At 39.7% G+C, this 24,241-nt stretch overlaps 1 protein-coding gene across 1 annotated transcript in view; it reads left to right on the top strand.

The window, feature by feature from the left end:
- The first annotated feature begins 12,131 nt into the window (after positions 1 to 12,131).
- The window catches only part of lrrc4ca (leucine rich repeat containing 4C, genome duplicate a), a 182,063-nt gene continuing 169,953 nt past the window's right edge, over positions 12,132 to 24,241 (top strand). The window contains exon 1 of the mRNA XM_053488858.1: positions 12,132 to 13,394. The gene's annotated coding sequence lies outside the window, so the exon portion shown is untranslated. The remainder of the gene's footprint in view (positions 13,395 to 24,241) is intronic.

Raw genomic sequence — 24,241 nt, 5'->3', positions numbered from 1 at the left:
GGAGCAGCAGTCCTTTCAGACAACATCTCCAGGACACTATGAACCATATACGATATAAGCCACAATACAACTCACCATACTGATAGACGCACACACATAGCTTGTCCTATAGAAATTGTGTCTGTTAGAGAAAGGCCAAATAAGTAATCGAAATCTACCTCCAAAGTTTGGACTTCTCAACATTAGATCCCTTGCGCCTTAAGCACTTATTGTTAATGAAATGATGTCAGATTATTGCCTTGCCTCCCCGAAACCTGGCTTAAACTAAATGAATATATTGGTCCGTATATCATATATATCATTAATGTTGCACTCAATGAAATGCACAATAAACCCTTGCTATATAATTTACAATGGCCACCGTGTACAGACCCCCAGGGCCATATGTTGATTTTCTTGAAGAATTTGGACATCTGCTATCAAACCTATTGGTTAACTCTGACAAAGTGTTGATAGTAGGAGACTTTAACATTCAGTAAGATGATGCTAACGACACTTTAGCACTCGCATTTATGGATTTACTAAATTCCTTTGGGGTTAAACGAAATATAAATGAAGCAACTCACCGCTTTAACCATACACTAGATTTAATTATATCCCATATATCCTATTGATGTATCTAATCTAGAAAACTTACCTCAAAGTGATATCACAGATCATTACCTCCTGATATATACTCTACCCGTAGAACAGATTAGCTGTGTCTCTGCACGTTATCAATTTGTTAGAAATATGAATCCGACTACTAAAGACAGATTCACAAGTAATCTGCCGGATCTGTCCGGATTAGACCCCTAAATGCAGATGATCTAGATAAAGCAACTAGCAGCATGGGCACTATTTTTACCACTACATTAGACACCGTTGCTCCCATCAGATTTTAAAAAGTCAGAGATAAAACACTTGCACCATGGTACAACAGTCATACTCGCGCCCTAAAGATAAAAACCTGAAACCTCAAGCGAAATTGGAGGAAAACTAAATTAGAAGTTTTTAGAATTGCATATAAAGATAGTATGTGCAACTAATGACAGGCTCTAAAAACTGCTAGGGCCGAGTATCTTAGGCAACTCATAGCAAGAAACCAAAACAATCCCAGTTGTTTTTTTTAGTACAGTGGCTCGCCTAACAAAACCTAAGATGCCCGCATAGAGTATCCCATCACAGTTTAAAGTGAAGACTTTATGGACTTCTTTAATAAAAATAAATCGATGGTATTAGGAAGAAAATAACGGAGTTATTTAGTGCTGCATTTGACATTGTAGATCATAATATTCTCATAGATCGCTTACAAAATCATATAGGTAATCAGGGACAGGCATTAAAATGGTTTAGATCATTCCTGTCTGATCAATACCAATTTGTAGATCTAAATGGAGAACCGTCTGGTGTAATGCTAGTGACATATGGGGTCCCACAAGGGTCAGTTTTAGGACCTCTGCTGTTCAATATACATGCTTCCCTTGGGTAACATCATTAGAAGACATGGTATTAGTTTCCATTGTTATGCTAATGATACCCAATTATATATCTCAACAAAACCAGACAAAATACCCAAGTTGTCTAGATTAACTGAGTGTGTCCAAGACATTATTATCATGGATGACCAATAACTTTCTTTTACTGAATTCAGATAAGACAGAGATATTACTTATCGGCCCAAAGACCAGCACACAACAGCTTTCACAATTCAGCCTGCATTTAGAAGGATGTACGGTTACCACCAGCTCAACACTAAAAGAACTGGGCTTAATAATAGACAGTAACTTGTCCTTTGAAAATCACATTTCATATATCACAAAAACAGCCTTTTTCCTTTTTAGAAATATTGCCAAACTTGGGAGCATTCTATCTGTATCTGATGCAGAAAAGCTAGTTCATGCATTCATGACCTCCAGACTGGACTATTGTAATTACTAGGTGGTTGTCCTGCATCCTCAATAAACAAGCTTTAGTTAGTCCAAAATGCAGCCGCCAGGGTTCGCACTAGATCCAGAAAATATGATCATATAACCCCAATATTATCATCCCTGCACTGGCTACCTGTTAAGTTTAGAATTAATTACAAAATAGTATTACTTACATACAAAGCTTTAAATTGTTTAGCTCCCACATACCTAACCAGTCTTCTGCTACAATCCACCACGTTCCTTAAGATTACAAAACTCCGGACTTCTGGTAGTTCCCAGAATTTCAAAATCTACAAAAGCATTTTCATATTTAGCTTCAAAGCTTTTAAATAGCCTTCCAGACCGTGGTCGAGGAGCAGACAGTTTTCCAGTTCAAAAGTAGACTTAAGACGCATCTCTTTAATCTGGCATACACATAACTCATTCCGTAACCTCATACTCCAGTACAGTACATCTATCCTGAATGGCAACTACGCTAATTCTCTTCAGCTGTTCTGTATTTTTCTACCCATTTCGAGGCATCTGGAATTTGTGCCAGCTTCAGTAGATGAAGGCTGATCCTGCAAGATTTCTGAGGCATCCAGAGAAGGACCAGCTGGATTCTGCTTTATGATGGTTGGAGCTACACATGCTGCTCCTGAAAAAATAGTACCTAACAACCTTTTGTCAAACTCAATCTAGACAGTTTTATCGCGCCTTTTATGACCTTTTAGTTAACCTTTGGATGACCTTTAGGATTTTTATGACCTGGAGTTTTTGATAAAAAGGGGGGGGGCGTGTAACAATGCTTATGCGCTAGACATCGTTTCATTCACTTATTTAATTTATTTATTTCATAGATTTATTTCATTTATATACGTATTTATTTATATACATATTTATTTATTATAAGAATTTGTTTAGGGTGTTTTTTATTGAAAAATATGCTGGGTGAGGGGACTCGATTTCAAGGTGCTTGTGTTTCACTATTAAAACAGGGTGAATTTATTTATTACCAAAGGGTGAACAATGAAACATTTATTAACTTTGGTAAAAACTTGGCTCAGTTTTGAATGACTAAGGATTGTTGAAGTTGTTAGTTTTTAAGTTACTTAAAGAGAAGAAGAATAAACGTTACCAGAGGGCGAGAGCCCCGAGTCGTTGAAGAAGAAGGAAAAAGTTGGTCTCGATGATACGCCTAAAACGTTGTTTATATTAATTCTTTCATATTTTGATATTTTACACTCTGGAAATGATTATTTAATTGCTAATTTATTTTAATCTTATTGTTTTGCACTTGTGTTAAAATATTCGGATATGCTTGTGACTGCTAAAAATGGAAAACAGCCCCTTTAAAAGTTACCGCTTTTCCGGTTCCGGCTGCTTGCCTTTAGTTCGCGCGCGGTAAGCGTGGCTGGAGAGAGGTGAGTTCTGATGGAGCTCTAGCGAAAAAAAAGCTAAAGTTTAATTATAGTTGGTTTAGTGCGAGTAAAATTTATTTTTGTGATAAATATGCAATTTAACTGTAAGGAAGCATGAATAGAGATTGTTTAATGCATGTTTTCTTTGGAAGTGACAGTGTATGTATGTTTGAATTCCATGGCTAAAATTATCTATTTTGACTCACAGGTCATTTATAAGCAAACATGAAGTTTTTTTTCTATTCATTTGTTTTTTAATTAATTTAGAATAATAAAAAAATATATATGTTCTTTTGGAATATTTGTTGTCCGGTCTCCTTCAATTCACAACACAACGCAGAGACAAACCGGTCACACATGGGGTTGTAATATTATCTAGGTAGAGAAACATTCACACAGGGTTAGGAATACCCCTTACAGTTTAATTTGATGTTTCACTAGACCCTAACATATAAGTTAAGTTAGCTCTCAATGCTCTCAAAATAGCCGGTAATGGGAGTTACACAAAGTATTTTCAAAAAATTTTAACAAAAACTGATCTGAAGTAAACAGATCAGTAAATGTTCTTGGCTTGTTCTTGAGGGTTTAGTTTTTTTTTTTTTTTTCCCCTTACACTAAACCTTCACGCTCGAAAGTTCGGTTAGCTGCCATTGCTAGGTGTAAATATAATGTCATTTTAGAAACGTTTCAGAAAACTCTTAGAAAAACATCTGAGGTAAAAGTTGTTTTTCCTCTTCTTTTTCTTCTAGGTTTTGTCTTCCATTACAGTATTTCTTAACCTAAGTTAAAAGTAATTAGACTGGATATTCGAGCATATGTTAAACCGGCTAGACTTTTAACCGATCTGTTGGATCAGTTCATCATACCATTCCCGACAATGATCATGGCACAAAGTGCAGTGATAATTCACGGATCAACTTTGGTTTCTTCCATTATTACTAATCACTACACACACGGTCACCTCAGCTCTAGTGTTAGAGAACTTTTTAAAATACATAATAGGCACAGTCCTACCTAAAAATGTGTTCAAAACAACAGATTTAGATGAGCACTGAAAAATAAACACCTTTCGCGACTAAGCAGAAGAGACGGAGGCGGGGTTCCGTCACACGCAGATCCGGCCAATCACAGCGCCCGAGAGGAAACCCGTTTGATTTCCCTTTCAACAAACTCTGCCCGTACCAGACGCAAACTTGCTGTTCATGCGCTACACGCTCTTAACACCGGACAAGCTCATGCTGCAAAAACGTTTACGCGCCGACCTTGCGCTTGTCTTCTTTACTCTTTTCTTAGACTCGCGAGTATGTTTGCAACAACGTTTTAGGCGTATCATCGAGACCAACTTTTTCCTTCTTCTTCAACGACTTGGGGCTCTTGCCCTCTGGTAACGTTTATTCTTCTTCTCTTCAAGTAACTTAAAAACTAACAACTTCAACAGTCCTCAGTCATTTAAAACTGATCCAAGTTTTTACCAAAGTTAATAAATGTTTCAGAGAGAGCAGGCATAAAGGCAAAGGGGTAGTTGAACAAAAAGAGTCTTTAAATAAGAGTTGTCACAGAAATAATAAATACACAAAACAAACAAAGGAACAAACAAACTCAAACAATACTTAATAGAATGGGGTTAAGCATGGGCTCTCTGGCCGGACACAGACAAAGGGACACTACCAGGCACTAATACCTGTTACCAAAGGTGTGGACTCGAGTCATGTGACTTGGACTCGAGTCAGACTCGAGTCATGAATTTGATGACTTTAGACTCGACTTGACAAAATATAAAAAGACTTGCAACTCGACTTGGACTTTAACATAAATAACTCGGACTTTCACTTGGACTTGCGCCTATTGACTTGTAAAGACTTGCTACTTTCCATAAAAAGCCCAAAGATAAAAAGTATGTTAACACGGACCGCTCTATCTCTGTTTATGTGTCTGTGCGCGTGTGTGTGACAGAGCGCATGCGCGCATTCGGTACGACATCCAATCAAAGTACCGTAGATTCTTTTAATTCGACAGCGTCCAACACGTGACAACAACGTGCACGCGCCAGTTCGCGAAATGATACCGAAGGTAGCTTTGTTTGGCTATAAAAAATTGGCTATATGCGCGGACCACTGAGCTTCTACGGAACACAGTAAAGGCCAAAAAGGAAATTGTTAGTGTTTTTTAATCTCCTGACGAACTCTAGCCATCAGGATGTGTTCCCCTTGTTATCGTGGACATATTTAGATTGATGAACCTCGGCTGAGTCACTTGTAGGCTGTAAACATGTCAGTACATGCGTTGTATTGTTTATATTTAATCACTGGTATACACTACCCATGATTTGTTTATGCTATTTTATCAAGGGATTTCTTTTAAATACAGTATATATTTAATACAAAGAAATGGACCACTACGAGTGCTGATTTCTTTCATATGCAGTTTGGGTTTATTCAAATAATGTGACCTAGTGAATTGACATCACGCGGATAAAATGCTAATTATCCCGCATTATAATAATAATAATAATAATATAATATAAATTATTATTATTATTAATTTATATATAATATTTATTATTATTACTATTATTATGATTAATGTCTTGAGACTGTATCTGACGGGTCCCTATTTTGGCATTATGGTTTTGCTGAAAAGGCATATTTGATATGAAATATCAGACAAAATACTGACATGTTTACAGCCTACAAGTGACTCAGCCGAGGTTCATCATTCTAAATATGTCCAAGATAACAAGGGGAACACATCCTGTTGGCTAGAGTTCGTGAGGGATTAAAAAACACTAACTGTCCTTTTTATTCTTTACCGCGCTCCGTAGAATCTCAGTGGTCCGCGCATAACCCTTCGCGGACGAGCCTTCTCCTAAATGCGCATTCCCTGTGCCCTTTTCACGGGGGTGGGGCTAAAAAAACACATCCTGATGGGGGAACAAACTTCGACACAGCATGAGGTAGCCTACGTGAGTGTATCACACAAGGTAGGGAGCAAAGTTCTTTATTGTTATGTGAAGAAAACAACGTTATTGTTTGTATGAAGTAGCCTACTTCATTGAGAATATGTGCTACCATTTTACATTGCTACTAGCATTTACTAACATTTGTATTTTTATGTATCTGAGCAATGTTCTTTCATAAAAAAAAAGGTTTGTTTAGTAAATACAGATCTTACAACCATACATAATCTGTACACATTTTATTTTTCTGCTAAAAAGATTTGAAAAAACTTGAAAGTCAAACCGTAGGACTTTGGACTTGACTTGAGACTTGTTGCCTTTGACTTGGGACTTGACTCGGGACTTGCCTGTCTTGACTCGGGACTTGACTCGGGACTTGAGGGCAATGAATTGAGACTTACTTGTGACTTGCCAAACAATGACTTTGTCCCACCTCTGCCTGTTACATTACGTTTGAGATTGGTAGTGTAACACAGGCTAAAGGGTGCCTAACACACGTCCTGTGGCGAAACACAGGCAGACGGACGACTAACACACGTCCTGCGGTGAAACACAGGCAGACGGACGACTAACACACGTCCTGCGGTGAAACACAGGCAGACGGACGACTAACACACGTCCTGCGGTGAAACACAGGCAGACGGACGACCAACATAACAGGACACACAAACTACATGTGGAGCTGAAACTGGACACAACAAGACAAGACACCCGACGAGACGGGAGACAAGTAGAGACTAGGAGAGACACGTAGAGACTAGGAGAGAAATCGTAGAGACTAGAGACAAAGAGAGAGACGGGACTAGGGCTAAAGACATGGCAATCAGCTAGGCATGTCTTTTAGCTAAACATGGTTAAGGGGTACTTAAACGTGGCAGTCAGCTACACATTCACCTAGCTAAGCATGTCTTTAGCCCCAACATGCACTAAGCTACACTTACCTAATAGCTCAACACACACTAGGGAATTGGGGCACAGAAACAAAGAGACGGAGGATACCCAGTGGCTAGGCTAGGCTCACTGGGACACTAGGGAGGCAGGAAACACAGCGAAGCTAGAGACACACAGAGGGGCTATGGCTAGAAGCATGCTAGTTAGTTCAACATAGCTTTTAGCTAAACACACTCCTAGCCAAACACACACCTAGCTACTTACCTGACTCTAGCTAAACACACAAGAAAACAGGGGGACAAAAACCACAATACTCACACCGCACAGGACATGACTGCATCAGCTCCACAAATACAGACACACAGAACATATACAGAAACATTGCCAATATGAGAGCCCAAGTCAACAGAACTTAAATAAAAATATAAACTAAAAGAACTAAACACAAAATGCCCACAAAAATGACAGTAGTTTAACTAATAACGCTTGACCCAGTTTCCCAGACTAAACAGCTATTTATAGTTGGCTAAAAGGCTACCTCGGCTCAGGTGTGCACTCGCATCACCTGACCGAGGTGCCCTCTGGGAAACTGAGTCAGCTAACAAAAACTACAAATAGAAAAGAGTGACCTCAAGTGGTGGTCCCTTACTGTAACACCGCTCCTTCGGAGCGCTATCGGTGGTCCCTGGGCACTTCCCTGGTGTTCTGTGTCCTTTCACCTGACCCTGACGGGCTAGCTCCATTAGTTGACTGTGTGGCGGAGGCAGCACCAGATCGTTGTTGTAGGCCGGGCGGAGGGGGCAGCACTGTATTGCTCTGAAGAGTAGAGCCCCTGAAGACAGAGCCGAGTGAGGCTCTTCCCAGCGGTAAAGTCCCAGCCCCCTCTGCTATGCCTTGGTTGGTCGAGCATTCTGTCACGAACGGGGTGGCATAGGGGAGGTCTCTCCCCTAGAATTTGTTTTTGGGGGGAGCCATCTCGCCCGAGCTGGCAGAATGGCTAAATGAGAGCGAGGAGCAAGGAGAGAGAGCTGTGGCAGAGCTGGGAAGGCTGCAGGCTTGCCGAACCGGCGGACTTGCTGGAAGACAGCAAGGAGCAGAGAGAGATTAAGGCGCGGCAGGCTCGCCATCCAGCGGACGCCGTTTTAAGGTGAGGCAGCTGGGAGATACAAGATCCCAAGCACCGATGAGGAGGCATGGGCAGAGAAGATATCTACACATTTTGGACAGAGCAAAACAGGGAGCGCATTCGTGACCTGCAGGAGCAGGTGGAGCAGCTCCAAAAGCTGCTCGTCCAGGTTCGGGAGAGCCACGCTGTAGTCCTGGATGTTTTCGCTCTCTCTTATCTGGATGACGCGCTCCCTCTCCCGCCGCCGCCTGTACTCGTCGCGGAGAACTACGCGCAGTGGCTGTGCAGTGCGGACGACGTGCTTCCTTCACCACTGCCTTTAAGCAATGAGAACGTCGCTTCCACTCTTCAGCCGCCGTTCAGCCTGGAGAGCCTGGTCCTTCCTCCACCTTCCGGCTTAGAGGACAGCGCGCCGACTGCGCAGCTCAGCAGCTGCAGAGCCCCGAGGACGTCGCTTCTGCACTGCTGTCGCCGAGCCTCGAGGACGGCATGTTTCTTCCTCCCTCTCCCGGCTCCGCGAGCATCGCTTTTGCTCCGGAACCGACCAGCGCAATGAATGGAGCGTCAACAGCTCCGCCGCCAAGCAGCTCAGCGGACGTCGCTCCAGCTCCGCCCAGCTCAGCGGACGTCGCTTCAGCTTCGCCCAGCTCAGCGGACGTTGCTCCAGCTCCGCCCAGCTCAGCGGACGTCGCTCCAGCTCCGCCCAGCTCAGCGGACGTCGCTCCAGCTCCGCCCAGCTCAGCGGACGTCGCTCCAGCACTGCCGCTGAAGGGCAAGGACGACGCGCTGCCTCCACCACCGCCTTTGCTCGTGCCTCCGCTCGAGATTGGGGACGTCGCGCTTCCTCCGCCTCTGTCTCTCGATTTCGAGGACGTCGCGCTTCTTCCTCCGCTTCCTAGCTTTGAGGACGTTGTGCCAGCTGGGCTGCGTGGTAATAAAGCCCCAATGCCAGCCACGTCACCCTGCGACAGGGACATCAACCCAAGGTCAGTTCGGCCATCATTAGACCTGGGGAATCCTGTCCTGCAGGTCCTGCAGCCCAGCCCAGAGAACAATATCTACAGCCTCTGGGTGGGCAGATCAAGTACTGTACATTGGGGTGGGAGCCCCGGACCTCCGGTAACTTTTTTTTAATGGGGGGTACTGTAAGGGTTAGCCCCTAGAGGGCGCCAAAGCGCCCAAAGTCCTATTTTGTGTTCTAGTTATGTTTCTTGTATTTTAGTTTGGAAAAGGGAAACTTCAAGTCCCAGACTGCACCTCGGTCAGGTGAGGGAAGCACTCACCTGAATCGAGGCTGGTAATTAGGTTTGTTATAAAGAGCCTGACTGAAGCTCAGTCAGGCGTCTAGCTTTTGTTGTATTGTTTCTAGTTATGGTTTTCGTGATGGTTGTTTTGTTTAAGAGAAAGTTACCTTAAAGTGTACTCGTGCTTTAAGAAATGAGCTTTTGTTCTGTTTTATCGTTAATAGATATATAAATAAAAAAGGGAACTTGAGAACAAACATCTTGCCTCTGCAATTATGCCACGCAAACACAAACACCGTCCAAGAGATCGTGACAGTATTAAGCACAAAGTGTACTTTTAGTACTTGGAATTGGCCAAAAGTATAACAGGATCCTACTGCTGCAATAAGATTAGATTCATATCATATTACTCATGTATCTGTAACACAGTAAAAAAATTGCTGTACTTATAATACATTAAATATATACTTTTAAATTTTGTTAATTACTGTCAGGTATGTACGTTGGTACACACACAGCCATATACTTTAAGCATACTTAAAGTTGTTCCACTTTAGCACACGAAGGATCCTTAACACACTTTGTGCTTTTATATACAATTTAATTACAACTTAAAGGCACTTCTGCCATTATATACTAGACTAGACATTATATACTAAACTAGACATTAGTCTGGCTGCAAGTGCACTTAAGCATGCTTTGGCATGCTAGAATTTAATGTACTTATCATACTTTTTATACTTGGGTACAAACAGGGAATTGAAGAGCACTTCAACTCTGCTGACCCCTTTTGGATTCACACTCTGAAATGTGCTATTCTGAGCAGAGTGAATGCAAGGAAAGCAGCTGGCCCACACAGCATCCCTGGCCGAGTATTCAGAACATGCATGGAGCAGCTGGCTGAAGTCCTCATGGACATCTTTAACCTGTCCTGGCCAGTCTACTGTTCCAAACTGCTTTAAGTCTGCAACCTTTGTGCCAGTGCCAAAGTACTCCGCTGCAACAACACTCTGGACCTATACCAATTTACCTATCACCCAAATATGTCAGCAGAGGGCACTCTGCCCTGACTTACCTGGACAGCGCAGATACTTATGCTAGGATGTTGAAGTTCTATAGTTAACCCTCCCAAGCAGTCTTTGAACTCTCCCTTTCTGATCACCCTAACAGTGTCTTTACTTTCTGGAAAGACTTAAAAAGTACCACTTGTGTTCAAGGATACAGGAGAACCTTTACAGGTATACCATTGAGAGCATCCTCACAAACTCCATCTCAGTGTGGTACAGCAACAGCACTGCTTAGGACCATAACGCCCTTTAGAAGGTGAAGAAAACTGCCCAATAAATCATTCGCACCCAGCTACCCACCTTGGAGGACATTTATTAGAGATGCTGTCTGCAAAGGAGGAGATGCAATATCAAAGTTTCCTCTCCCCCCAGTCATAGACTATTCACTCGTCTTCCATCGAGTAGGTGCTACAGGTGCCTCCGAACGCGCACCGACATACTGAACAATTGCTTTTTTCCTGTGGCTATTACTGCACTGAATAGCTGATCATGGGGCGTTAACTAATGCGCCACTGCACTGTACCTTTTTGTCTATGTTGCACTGCTTTTTCCACTATGCATCTTTGCACCATCAATAAGTTATGCTTATCATTGCACTAATGTACAGTATATACAGTATACTATTATTTATACATACTGTATATAATTCAGAAGTCATGTATACACATGTATATCATGTTAGTTTTGAGCATGTTATCTTTCAGACATGTCTATCTACTGCACAATGTCTGCAGACTTATACTGTATTAGTATACATATAGTACAGTCATTGACACACACACACACACACAGCACATCTTATTAACTACAGTACAGCACCTTCTGTTTGTTATAGCACATTTCCCACACAATGTTATACAGTTATGCTGCATTTATTGTAACTAGGCCACTGGTTAGATGCTGACTGCATTTCATAGGCAACTTTGCACAATAATAATAAAGTTTAATCTAATCTAATCTAATTTGCACATCACTGAAAGTCATATTATCTAAAGGTCAGTAAGTCTAATTTGTGTTGTCCGAATTCATCCATTTTATAATTTGATTAACAATATTACTTAATATAGTAGAAGCATGTGTGAAGCATGTAGAAGCTTGTAAAAGTGTGATTCTAATAATAAAACAATCAAATCTTGGAATTTTAGTTTAAGTTACTGTTTTAGAAGATCGTGAGCTTTGACCATATAAAAAACACTGGCTTTCCTGCCTCCCAGTCAGTCAGAGAGCGGGTCCCTGTGTTCGAGTGTGTGTGTGCCATTAAACGTGTCACGATGAGTGTGAGAGGAACAGTAGATGGCAGTCGTGTCCCTTTTGCTGTAGACAGAAGGCTGCGGAAAATCTCTCTCTCTCTCTCTCTCACACACACACACACACAGTTGCCGGCGCCGCAAAAACGCGCTCACGTTTTCATGCGTCTTCTTAATCAGAGGCTCTTCTGGACTTTTATTCATATTGGCCGATCAGTACGAGGCTGATAAATAATTGGATAATTATATTGTACCTAACCGGGATGCCACCAGGAGATTCGTTAAATAAAACGAAACTAAAGTAATGATCGTATACTTCTCCCGGAGCCATACGCGTTGCTTTGCGCGTATATGCGAATCAGGGAGCATTAGTGGCGTTGGACTTCAAGTCACGTTGCAACAGAGTCGATGTGCTCATAGACTGTGCAATGGAGGCGAGAGGAAGTGGACAGGTCTGGGTATAACGCGTTATAATTTTAACATCCTCTGCAACCATCTCTAACAAGACTACAGTACGTCTAATGAAGATACGCCTACCCACTGGATTTTTACAAGCTTCTCCCTGGTCTCTTGTGCTGTGAACGTCGATGAAGTAAACGGGGAAAACTAGCCAGTGTGGACCTTCATGGCGTATTGGATCACTGTGCCATCATTTATATAAAGCATGAGTGTACATTAATCTCACACGGAATATACAGAAAACACACTCAATGAAGAGAAGAGGACCTCTACATTTGAATCCGATAACGAGAGCATCGGAAGCGCTTCTGGAGGAAACCGCCTTAGAGCCATGTATAAATTATTGGTTTGTGGCGAACATTCGCTTCGAAACATCAGTGTGATTAAAACTGACCTTCTCAAAAGCCTCAAATCGAAAATGCCTCATCCAGCAAATTATTCCCGGGTTAGTAATGGTTATGGGAAATGAACGTATTGAACTCCGCACTGTTTTGTGAAGAGAAGTTTAATCAGATATCTGTTAGAAGAAAAAGAAAACAAAAATCATCCTAAACCACCACGACGAAATGATTCAGCGTGGATGCTTTACTTTTACTTTCTGGCGAAGGACAGGAAGGTGGAAGGTGGAGAGAGCGGTCAATTCCAGCGGTTATAGGCTACTGTTGAGGTAGACGCTGTCAGTGGCGGCGAGACTGTTCCTGAAACAATAATTATACAGATCTTTAATCAGCGACGTTGTTAAATAATGAGACAACAACCCCAGTTGGCATTTCATTGTATTTTTATATAGTTTCAATACAGGTAGCTGTCTCATGCTGCAACGATGGACAAATCAGCGTCCGGCTGATATTACATGCCTTTGTACTGCATCACACACAAGTGGCACGTGTTTCATCGTATGGAAAAAGTACACCGGACAGCACTGGATGCGCGTGTGTAAGATTTCTGACTATGTGAAGGAGATATTTTGGCTGCGAGGAGTAGCGTAAAGTCTACGTGGTGGGGGGAAAAGGTGCGCAGGAACTGGGGATGGAGTTTCGTCGCGTTTGTCCATGAGAGCGGTCGATGGTCTTGACGGTTAGATTTCAAGAAAAGTAAGTGGGCTCATCCTTCTTTTAAATCTACCAGCAACGTTATACAAGTCGTGTGCGTAAAATTGTTTTAGCTCGAAATTGCTAGAAATTATGGATTGTTGCTTTTTCCCTTCCTTTTCAACGACCACTCAACTACCACTGCTGTGCACTTTAAGAGCGTTTGCAGTTTATTATAAGGATTTGATGAGTGTATCGGGGTGTAAACAATTAAACACTGATCAGTAAGCTAACTCATATATAATTGAGTGCTCTCTCTCTCTTTCTCTCTATCTCACTCTCCCCTCATTATTATTCTTAAAATTACCCCACTTAAAAAAGACGGAGTATTATTCCTTGTACTCTTGCGCTTTCCGTCTGAAAGGTTCCTGTACTTATGATCGTTGATCGCACAGCTTCTCTGCCAATATGGATTGTTTTATTGCAGGGGAAGGAATGCAGACTGTTGCTTTCCTTTTTTCGCTTGTTGGACTTCAAATTCAGACCATATATGACCCCAACCATTGTTATTTTGTCAAAAACAAAGAAATATAATATGTATTATGTCTCATAATATGCTGTCAATAATGAAAAGTTGCTTATTGGATCGGTATAATCTTGCTAGAAGAAATGCAGTGTATGAGTCGGGATTTTTAGGCATGCACATGAAGCTGTCCACTACCCCCTTTGGTGCTGAAATCCCTGCCAAACTCAAAACAATGAAGCTGGCTTTACTTTAAACGTTCAAGTATTTACTATACATATAGACTATTTATTTTACAATATAAACGTGATGACTAAAATAATGATTATAATTATGTTTCTCAGTATTATGTTTATGATTGACAATGATTAACAAAAAACAATTGTTTTTGTATTTAAAGAATGCTATACTGTATTCGCTAAAAGGTATACATATTTTAGTGGAATAAGGCAGGTAAATTAAAAAAACTACTGTACAAATTATTGGTATTTTAAATAAATTATAACAGCTATTTTAAGTAACTATAACAACTCTGTTTATTGATCTTTACTTTTCAGGCTAATTCAATGTAACTACATTTTCTTTATCTGCAAAAAAAGTGAACTTAGACACTTGTACAATACATAAACTTGAAGCTCATGATTTATTGTTCTATTGTCAATGGAAACATCTGATTACCTAACTTCATCTGAGCTTAACAATATTGGAGTAAGTTATGATTAATGAATAAAAAAAGCATTAAGTATGATTAGGAAAAGACAAGTATATTTTTTACCCTATTACTGCTACAAATAATAATAGGTGGCATAGTAGTATTACTATACACGACCCAATCTACTTAATCAATTTGTATTAAGTAATTTATATAAGTTGAATATATTACTTTTTTAAATTAATAAGGATTATTGAACTTGCTTTGAATTATTCCAGATTCTCAAAAATTCTATGCTTTAACCTATTATAGAACCAATTTTACATTATCTGATAACTTGACAAAATATTACATTACACTCAAGTCATATAGTTTAGTAATTGGAAATAATTTGTATATATTTTGTGAAGGATGACAAAAATTAATAACAGACAGTAGACATTTGACTCAACTTGCATCAGCCCACTGGTAATCCTCCAGTTTGTCTCCAAAGTACACCCACCTACATATTGTAATCTCTTTGAGAAAGCTTCCTTTTGGCAAAATGCCAAATCTTAGCAGGCTGTATCAGTTCAAGCATTCCATACACTAAAGGGTTTTGGATATCCATTTATGATCATAAGACTATGATAATCTATATAAATGAAAGACAGGTTTTGTCTGTACAATGGTCAGAACTTGCTTGTTCAATGGTATCTTTACGTTTTAGAGATTGAAGGATTTAAAAACAGTCTCAGAAAAAATTCTGTCTGTATGTCTCTATATCTGTACCTCTGTCCAGCCGGATTTGTCACAGTATCACTGACTGAATAAAACTAAACTTTGCCCAATAAATTAAATCAACATGTTGAGTAGAATGGGAAGGTATGAGCAGTTTTGTGCCAGCTGCTGATCAGATTGTTTTTAGCTTCAACCTTTTATCCTTTTAACTAATTTGATTGGAGACATTTCCTCAATAAGAGACATTTTCTCTAGTGCTGATATAGGGCATAACAGCTCTGGAAAGTTTAACTATACTGTATGTATCACTCTGCTTCACAGGTGTTCTATTGTAATAATTGTTAACATATGAACAAGGGCACTGCTTGGTGTGTGGAACAAAGGATTGTACACCCTATATAGCGCACAGGCTTTCCGTTGTTTGTTATTTGGAATTAACACTGGAGCAGTTGAGGGTATTCTAAAGTAGAAGATGTAATGAGACTGGATTTACAGGACTGTCCACGTTTTACATAACTGATCCATGTTTTACTCTGCTTAGTTTGTGGCTACATATTACCATTAAGAATTTAAAACAAAATTTTACTCCTGTTAATTACACTAACTTTAATGGCTGTCGATTGCCAGCTTAATGCTAGTTCTGCCAGTTGCAGAAGGATATGTGCTGGTGGAGCAAAATACCTGATTAAATAAACAAACAAATAATAATCTGTTACCCATAAATTGTGTTTGTAGAACTGTTGTATAGAGGCAATAACACACTCAAGGTTCTACAGTTGAACTAAATATTAGCACTGAATATCTTCAGCACTAAGTTTTGTGCCGATGGCCATGCTGCTATTTAGTACAACAGCACTCCCTCTCATGTGATGTTGCATAGATAAACACATGAATACAAGAAAAAAGATGGTGTCATAATGTCAGCTTTAATTTCCTGATGGATAGATAGATAGATAGATAGATAGATAGATAGAGTAGATAGATAGATAGATTAACAACTAAAAACATGGCACCTTTGGTGGTAAACCACACACACACACACATACACACAAACTTCTCTTTTTCTGACAAAATACGAAAATGTGCAGCACAGTGATGAAGTGGTATTGCCTTGGGGAGATGAATTAAACTGCTCTTTTTATTTTCTTCCCCAGTCAGGGGCTCCAGCATGATGAATATATGGCCCTTACTGAAAGGATAGCATTTGTTTGTTGGTGGATAATGCAGAGTGATTCAAGTCTGAACAAAGATACTTCATTATTTACTATCTATTAAAATGATAAAAATTTGTTATAAAAAAAAACTGTAGAATTTTAAAGGAAATATGACTCATTTTTTCACTATTTGAGTATGACAATGGTGGAATCCAGAGACGCTGGGGTCATTTGCACATAACAGATTGCAGGGGTTAAAGCAGGTGCAGCACAGACACCAATAGGGACTAAAACCTGCCCCACATCCACTGATTTTTACATTTTTTCTTTTTCTCTGTATTTTTGAAGAATAATTTGTGCATATTTTACTCGTGTTTTTTTCAAAATATACTGTTGTCAAAGGGAAGGTCATTGATGGCTCAGTGGTAGTTTTGCCATCTTACATGTGGAAGGCCTGGGTTAAATTCCCATCCAATGCCCAAACCCATCCACTGCAGTGTCAGTCCCAAGCCCAAATAAAATGGGAGAGTTGTGTCAGGAAGGGAATCTGGCGTGAAACATTGCAAAAGTTGTGGGCGGAGTCCCCCAAATTCTATGGGATTTAAATCTGTGTAAATCTGTAAGGAAAATTATTACGTACTCACTTGTTATGACACCCCTGACTGGCTGTAGAGCTGTAATTTTTGTGAGAGCATTAATAAAGTGCCTCCCATCCAACCCCACCCCACTGAGAGAGCTCAGCCAATTTGCTCTCTCTAGACCCTTGGCTGCGAGAGGCTACAGCATCACCCGGGGATTGAACCACGGCGCCACTTGGGGGCGTACACTGCTTTTCTTTTGTGCAAATCACAAGTGAAGTATCCATTTTTGCTTGCTCTGCAGTAACTAATCAACTGATGTTAACACGTGCACAGCATGGAAAGTGCTGAAAGTGCAGCAAGCCAAGAAAAGTTTTATTATAAGCCAGATGCAGATAATTTTTGACTCTACTTGTTGTGTATATATATACAGTAGGATAACACAGTGGCTAGCATCTTCAGTCCTGCATGATTGAAGCTTTTCTTCCATGCCTGGAGGGTTCTCCCCACACTTGGCCATTGTACACTGTACACATGTAATGAGCATTAACTACTGCCCTAAAACAGGTTAGAATTGGTTAGCGAAAATAAACCAATGATGCTGATTTAAATTGTAAAGATGTAATTAATTTTTTTGCACGCTATACAGTTTTGGCCAAAAGTTTTGAGAATGACACAAATGTTCATTTTCACAAAGTCTGCTGCTTCAGTATTTTTAGATCTTTTTTAATGAAGAATAACTACAAGTATTGCATAAGTGTTGAAGGCTTTTATTTAAAATTACAATTTATACTTTAAGTGTTGAATTTTTTTCAAGATCTCTGCAAATAATCATAGCATGCTGTCAATCAACTTCTGGACCACATCCGTCGGAGGAAGATGTTACCTTCCCAAAAATGGACTGACCACAAGTTCTCAATGTAAAAAAAGTCTGGGGTGTTTTCTCCCATGAACCCAAAATTTTTATGTTTTGTTCCCTGAGCCACTTACCTGGTTAAGAAGCAACCCTACACATGAATTGTCTCTGGATAATTTACCGTTAGCATGAAACCGGACTGATGGTAGCACTCACCATTTCTTCTCTGGACAAGCTGTTTTCCAGATGCCCCAAACAATCGCACAGGGGATTCGTCAGAGAAAATCACTTCACTCCAAACCTCAGCAATCAAATTGTATATTTTGCAGAATATTAGTCTGTCCCTGATGTTTTCCTGATGTTTTGCATGCTACGGCCTGTGTGCAAGAAACCACCTTATTGGTGCATTCCTCAGTTTCTCAGTATCTGTACCTCCAATCCGAATCTTATAATGTTTTTATGAGAAAGTCTTCCATGGGCAGCACTTTCTACAACATGATGACAGAACATTCTCTGGTCCTAATCAATTTCTGCAACAGCGCATCAGTCTTTCTCCCTACTCTAATGGACATAATAAATTGGCCATTCTGTGTCCTTGTTTCTTTGTTGACCTCAGCAATCATGATGAGCCAAATCAGAATTTGTCCAGAATTTTGATGTCACCCAAAATGATGTCCCACAGAAAGTTATTAACCACTTTTAAGGCATCATTACAGCTGACCCATTTAAGACTTAAAAAAAATCCCTTCGCAAATTTGCATCCTCGATGTCTTTAGATCACATAGGCCTAGTTTGGTGGTGATCGTATAAATACTCTAGAAAGAGTTTATAAAATTTTTTCGGGTGCGTTTTGAAAATAAATGACAAAACAAAAAGCCCCAAATGGTGGGGAAAAAATAATGTTAAGACTCCTAAAAAGCCCCAAATGGTGGAAAAATAAATAATCCTTAGGAAAACAATAGGGCCCCTGACACACTATGGCTTATAGGGCTTATGTATACTGCTTGGGCCCTAACTAAGAATAGCACCATACATTTTCCAATCGCTGTCTTGTTAGTTACAAAAAGCTGCTTCATCAACAAAAAATGATTTGAAGTAATGAACATACTTCATTGATGATAAATGGAAGTGCAGCTGTCTCCTCAGTAGCAGAATGGGCTTCAGCAGCTGGGTCATGAAGCCAATAAAGCTCAAAGCAGACTTGATTTAATGATTCTGGAATGTGGGTGCCATATCAGTCTTAAAATGGTACTAAAAGGCAAATGACCAGAATTAAAGATGAAGAATGAATAAAGTATTAGCCCTTTTTTAGAATCAGTTTCTCTTCTTTTTTGGCCCTCATTTTTCATTCGATACACCTCCTACTTAACACACACACACACCCACACACACCCACACCCACCCCAACACACACACACACACCTATACACACGTATACACACACTTTTTGTTTGTGTATAGGTGCTAATAGGCTCTTACTTGCTTCCTCACCTGTACCTGAAAGGCATCTGTTTTATGTGACATGACACTAGGTTGCTATATTAATTCTTTCTGCTCATTTGAAAGGTTAAAAAAGGCTTCAGGAAAAAAAAGTGTCATGCTCATGCTTGTCTGCTCCTAGTAAAGCACCTGTTTAATGGAGATGATGTTCAGTGATTCCCCTCTCACAGCAGCAAAATGATGGTGTAAAAAGAGTGTTAATGGCAAGGCCAGGCAGAATATTAATTTAATAGGTTATTTGACGAAACCAATGTGGGTGCAGCTGATTTTTTTGTTTTTAGAATTAATGTAACTTCTTACAGGCCTCTCACAATAGGCCCGTACATAAAGCTCTCTGTCTCTGTTAATAACTGGATACAGCCAACAATGAGAGTCTGTGCAGCCCTATAGCAATCATTTACAAATGAGATACTGTCACAGCTGCTGACACGCACGCCTATGCATATTCACCAACATGCACTAGAATAATTTTATATATAAAATATGCTTGGGGAAGGTGCTATATTACACAACTAAACCAGCTTCTCTTATTCTTTTTAAAACTCGGTTAGTGCAGTGATTTTTTTCGTAATGACGCAAAATTAGGTTTATAAGGAGACTACTTTTTGATATTTTGGTAGTAGAAATAAATATCATAATATATATCATATAAAAAATAAAGATAATGTGTGTACCTTTATGTGTTCACTCATTTGTGCAGTCTAGAGTGCTTTTTTCAGTTTATGGCAATAAATTTGGTGAGCCTCGCAGTCCATTATTTTTTGTTAATTATATTATATCCTGTGTGTAATATGGGCCATTAACTAAATTAAAACTTTGTTTTAGGCAAAAGATTGTGATTTTGTTTGCCATTTAGCAAAATTACACTGTATTCCAAATTATTATGCAAATTGGATGTAAGTGTCATAAACATTAAATGTTTAGTTTTTAAATTAAACTCATGGATGGTGTCACTGAAATAAATCTCAGACACGTGTGATAATTAGTTTGCCAGATAAACCCAATCAAAGGAAAAGTACTGAAGAAGGTTGTTCCACATTATTAAGCAGGCCACAGGTTTCGAGCAATATGGGAAAGAAAAAAGGATCTCTATGCTGCCGAAAAGCGTCAAATAGTGCAATGCCTTGAACAAGGTATGAAAACATTAGATATTTCGAAAAAAACTTAAGCGTGATCATCATACTGTGAAGACATTTGTGGCTGATTCAGTGTACAGACAGGTTCGTGCAGATAAAGGCAGAATAAGGAAGGTTTCTGCCAGACAAATTCATCGGATTAAGAGAGAGCAGCTGCTAAAATGCCATCACAAAGCATCAAACAGGTATTTGAGGCTAATGGTGCCTCTGAAGTCCCACGAAACTCAAGGTGTAGGATCCTTCAGAGGCTTGCAGTTGTGCATAAACCTACTATTCAGCCACCCCTAACCAATGCTCACAAGCAGAAATGGTTGCAGTGGGCCCAGGCATACATGAAGACAAATTTTTAAACAGTCTTGGTTACTGATGAGTGTCGTGCAACTCTGGATGGTCCAGATGGATGGAGTAGTGGATGGTTGGTGGCTGGCCACCATGTCCCAACAAGGCTGCGACATCAGCAAGGAGGTGCCAGAGTAATGTTTTGGGCCGGAATCATGGGGAAAGAGCTGGTAGGCCCCTGTAGGGTCTCTGAAGGTGTGAAAATGACCTCTGCAAAATATATTGACTGACCACTTACTTCCATGGTAATAAAAGAAGAACAGTGCCTTCCGTAACAAAATCATCTTGTTTTTTTTTTTTTGTTTTTTTCATCTGCACATCCACGACTGTCATACACCGCAGAGGAAATCCATCTGTATCGCTCTCATTATGAGCTGCCTGCTGCGTTACACTTTCATCAGGAAATTCTTCGTCGCCGGCCCAGGTATATTCACCGTGGATCCAGGAGGAACTTCTGCATGGACCATAACGGCTCTATTCCATCTCTTTGGTCGGTGGGTTAACGAAAATCTGTACGTGCAGAGAGATCTGCTAACCGCAGCCTATTAGCAGCGGTGTCTCCGCTGTCTGGGATCATTCATGATTGTTTAAAACTTTTCGTTTTTAATGTCCGTTCTCTCAACAACAAAGCTGTCTTTCTTTCCGAATACTGTACTGATCAAAATTTGGACATTGTTTGCCTTACTGAAACTTGGCAGCAGCCTAATGACTTTTTTCACTTAAAAGTGGGTTTGTTTACATCGCGAAACCTCGCGCTTCTGGGAAAGGTGGTGGCCTCGCGCTGATGTATCGCGAGACTCTCAAGGTTGTTTCAGTAACTGTGAGGGAGACAACATCTTGTGAAATATTGGCGGTCCAGTTAAATAGACCCACGCCTACCTTCATTGTGACTGTTTATCGCCCTCCCAAGCCTTCTTCTGTTTTTATAACAGAATTTTCATCTATTTTAGCAGATCTTTGCACTATGACTCCTAATGTAATTTTAACTGGAGATTTTAATTTTCATATTGACAATCCTACAGATTTATTATGCAAAGAATTTATTTCCACTTTGGACAGCTTTAATATTGCACAGTTTGTCAATTTTCCGACCCACAACAAAGGTCACACGCTGGATTTAATTTGTTGTTCTGGTCTTATACCTTTTGATCTTAATGCATTTGATCTTCCTATATCAGACCATAAGTTTTTAGTTTTTAAGATTTCCATTCCTATATCTAGTTTAGTTAATCGACGCACCATATCCTTCCGTAATGTTAAAAAACTTAACGTATTTGATTTGAATAATGAACTTTCTGTGGCATTGTCTACCTTCAATTTACAATCTCTTTCTCCTGTTGACCTGGTTGATCAATATGACTCCATTTTATTTTCTGTATTGGATAATTTGGCCCCTCTTCGAACGCGCACTGTTACTTTTACAAAATCCTCCCCTTGGTTCACTCCTGGTCTCCGTTTATTAAAACGAGAATGCCGTCGTTTGGAACGTCTCTCTAACAAAACTGGACTTGTTATTCATCAACAAATGTTCTCTGATCATGTTGCCATCTACAAAAATGCCTTAAATTCTGCTAAATCTGAATATTACTCACATTTAATTAATCATGATTTTAATATCAGAGCACTTTTTTCTACTGTCCAAGGACTTACTAAATCATCAGAAACCATCTTCCACTTTATTACTATATCCCAATGTCAAGATTTTTTGGATTTTTTGCATGACAAAGTCGATACAATCCATAAACATTTGAATACATCTTCTATAACACACATTGACTGTAGTTGGATTAATAACTTACATACATTGCCGCTTGCTACACTTTCTGATTTTATTTTACCATCAGTAAATATCATCATTTCAGCACACCCATCTACTTGTTCCCTTGATTCTCTCCCCACATTTCTTGTTAAATCATGTCTCTCCACACTTTCTCCGGTTCTCACTACCATAGTTCATTCTTCACTGTCCACCGGGATTGTCCCATTATCACTTAAAACTGCTTCAGTTACACCTATAATTAAGAAACCTGGTTTGGATCCCAAAGATTTTAATAATTATCGTCCCATTTCTAATTTACCATTTACTGCTTATCTTCAAAATAACAATCTGTTTGAGCCTTTCCAATCTGGTTTTCGCTCTAAACATAGCACTGAAACAGCCTTAGTTAAAATCACCAATGATCTCCTTCGTGCAGCTGGTGCAAAGGTGCAACCTTTGATACCATCTCGCACCCAGTCTTACTCGAGCGCTTGGCCGGCATTTGGGTCACTGGTACTGCCCTAAAATGGTTTACTTCATATCTCAGCGACAGGAAACAATTTGTACAAATGAAAAATATCAAGTCATCCTCATCTCCATTACATCATGGAGTTCCTCAAGGCTCAGTGTTAGGTCCTCTTTTGTTTATTATTTACATCCTTCCCCTTGGTAATATTTTCTGGCATTTTGGAATTCGCTTTCACTGTTATGCTGATGACATTCAAATGTACATTTCCACAAAACCAAACTCAAATTAAATGGCAATAAGAGTGAAGTTCTTCTTATTGATTCCAATTCTACACTTTCCAAATCTGCACCTATCAGTATAAGCATTGAAAATTGTCCAGTCCCCGTTTCCTCTCAGGTCAAAAGTTTAGGTGTAATACTGGACTCTACTCTTTCTTTTTCCTCACATATTAACAATACAGTTCGCATAGCCTTTTTTCATTTACGCAATATTTCTAGACTCCGCCCATCACTCACTCAGCATTCAACACAAGTTCTTGTTCATGCCCTTGTTACCTCACGCCTCGACTATTGTAATGCCCTTCTTCTCGGTTTACCCCAAAAGCTTCTCCAACGACTTCAAAATGTCCATAACTGTGCTGCAAGAATCATTACTCTCACAAAATCAACTGAACATATTACACCAATTCTCATTCAACTTCACTGGCTCCCAATAACCCAAAGAATTCCATACAAACTCCTTCTTCTTACCTTTAAGTCACTTCGTAACCTTGCTCCCACATATCTGTCTGATTTGCTTCACCCATACACTCCTTCTCGTCCTCTCCGTTCCTCTTCTTCTGGTCTTTTGTCTATTCCTTCAGTTAAAATAGGAGCCAGGGCCTTTAGTTACACTACCCCTAAACTCTGGAACGCACTACACATTCATATTCGTCACTTGGATTCTATTAACATTTTTAAATCACAACTTAAAACTTACCTCTTCAAATCTGCTTATTCATTGTAATTTTATTTATTATTATTATTTTTATTATTATTATTATTTTATTTTATTTTTTCTCCCTAATTTTTATGTATTGGTGTTTTATTGCATGTGTTTCTGCTGTAAGGTGTCCTTGGGTGTCTTGAAAGGCGCCATCAAATAAAATGTATTATTATAATTATTATTATTATTATTATCTTCATGCACGACAATGCACCATCTATGCTTTTTCTTTCCCATATT

Source organism: Clarias gariepinus, chromosome 2 (assembly GCF_024256425.1).
Source record: "Clarias gariepinus isolate MV-2021 ecotype Netherlands chromosome 2, CGAR_prim_01v2, whole genome shotgun sequence".
Classification (NCBI taxonomy): domain Eukaryota; kingdom Metazoa; phylum Chordata; class Actinopteri; order Siluriformes; family Clariidae; genus Clarias; species Clarias gariepinus.
The sequence above is the reverse complement of the archived record's forward strand: the minus strand, read 5'-3'. Positions and strand labels throughout refer to the sequence as shown.